General features: G+C 44.1%; 1 long non-coding RNA gene across 1 annotated transcript; it reads right to left on the reverse strand.

The window, feature by feature from the left end:
- Positions 1–47: 47 nt before the first annotated feature.
- LOC147820107 (uncharacterized) lies at positions 48–1878 on the reverse strand. Its single transcript, XR_015437758.1, has 2 exons — positions 1767–1878; positions 48–1341 (listed from the first exon to the last, which is right to left on the reverse strand). It is a non-coding gene; the product is annotated as an uncharacterized LOC147820107 (long non-coding RNA).
- Between the last annotated feature and the right edge of the window lie 6 nt (positions 1879–1884).

The following is a 1884-nucleotide window of genomic DNA, read 5'->3' on the forward strand; positions in this document are numbered from 1 at the left end:
CAATATTGAACAGACAGCTGACGTACTTTTTATATTTAATGTATACCTTTTCTTGTGGTTAACTCTTCAGGTTCTGATACAAAAAACTCACACTTGTTACCAACCCTGTGTAAACACAAACATGTGCGCCCACCTGCACGTGAGCACCCACATTCACATTTAAGTTGATACAATAAAATGATCAGAAGATTCTATTACGAGAGGACATCAGAGGCAGACAGCCTGGCTGTTTTTGCAGCAGCAGTCAGACGGCAGCAGAGACATTCATTAATGCACTCACACACACGGACACGCACAAACCCAGCATGCCAGCTGACACACACACGCACACACACGCACGCACACAGGAGGAAATGTCAGAGATGGAAAGTGTCTCCTCAGAACAAGAACTAAGATGCAGCAGAGCCAAAAAAAACTCCTGATAAAATCAGACACGCCCCATAAATCCTGTAGATTTCAGCCAGAGCTGATTCAAACAGTAACATTTCTACAACTCATTCTGCAGAGGGCTGCTTCCTCCAAATCACTGAAGTACTTGTCCTCCACACACCATATGGTGACAAGGTGGCTCAAAGTTTAAAGTTGCCCCCCCCCCCCTTCTGGAAAAAGTAGCTTTGTACGTCTGTGATTGTGTTCATTCTCACCTTGTCCTTGAGTGTATCAGAAGTGTTTGTGTTCAGCTACAGCAAAAGTCTGACATCAATGTGACCCTCCCACGCCCAGAGACTGCCAAACCACATGAGAAGAACACCCAGACCTGTGCCGAGCTATTGACGGGAACCCTCTCATAAACCAACCTGAATGGAGTGGTGAATGAGTTCAATTCAAAAATTTTTGAACATCTTGTCGGTTCAGATGCACCAGACTAAATCAGAAAAGTGTGGATCTGAAAGGGATTCCATAAACTAGATGGCACAAGTCTAATGCATTTAGCAATAAACACATAAAAGCTGCATAGATTAGACCACAGTGATATGGCACTAGACCAGAGCAAAGAGCTATTTTACCACCACTCAAAATGATTAAAGCAGCATTAGATTGCATTTTGCTGTGGAGAATCATCAAACATTAAAAAAGTGGTCTGAACACAGTCTTTGCTCAGGTCTGGTGATATTTACATACAAAGACAAGACATGAGTGTCTGTGCCCCGCAGAAACTTTGTATCTGCAGACAGGCATCACTTCAGACACAGAGGAAGAACAACACAGACTCCGTGTCATTAGAGAGACGAAGACAAGGGTGAGTACCAGTGGGGACAGAGGAGGAGGAGCGCAGGCTGTCAAACTCTGAGAAGTCCTCTTTGGACGTACCGTTGGATGCACTGAACAGGTCAAAGCTACCTGAAAGGGGAAAACGCATACACACACACAGAAGATCACATAAAAAGACAGTAGACACACACACGTAGACAGATGGAAACAGACAACACAAGTATGAATGAGTTTGAATATTATGGCAAACTAAAAGACAACTGAACACAATAAGCACATAGACATTACTGTATGTGCTCCTTTTGACACAGCTGTTGAGGCTTCGAGACACTAACCAGCCACTGATAAGACGTGTTTTTCATTTTTTAAAATGCAGAGAACGCAAAGAGTGCAAACTTCGTCAAATGCTAAACAATTCTCCAAATCTGTTTTAGACTCAAATACATCATTCCATAACAAATTTTCTAGTGAAATGTTAAACTCTTTGGTGGAGGTACAGTTGTGGTACTGCAACTGATGCCAGGGACAAAGCTACTTTTTCCCCTGATGGTCACCTGGGTTGGATGTTTTGGGGCGAGCAGCTGCAGAGCTCCAGGGATCAGAGGCAGGAGTGGAGTTTGGTGCCCAGGGATCATTGCTCTTCATGGGTGGGACAGAAGGGGGAGCACCCCA

The sequence above is a fragment of the Seriola lalandi genome, unplaced genomic scaffold (assembly GCF_002814215.2).
Source record: "Seriola lalandi dorsalis isolate HSWRI2012SDOR001 ecotype SW California unplaced genomic scaffold, Sedor1 jcf7180002000808, whole genome shotgun sequence".
NCBI classification, from domain to species: Eukaryota; Metazoa; Chordata; class Actinopteri; order Carangiformes; family Carangidae; genus Seriola; species Seriola lalandi.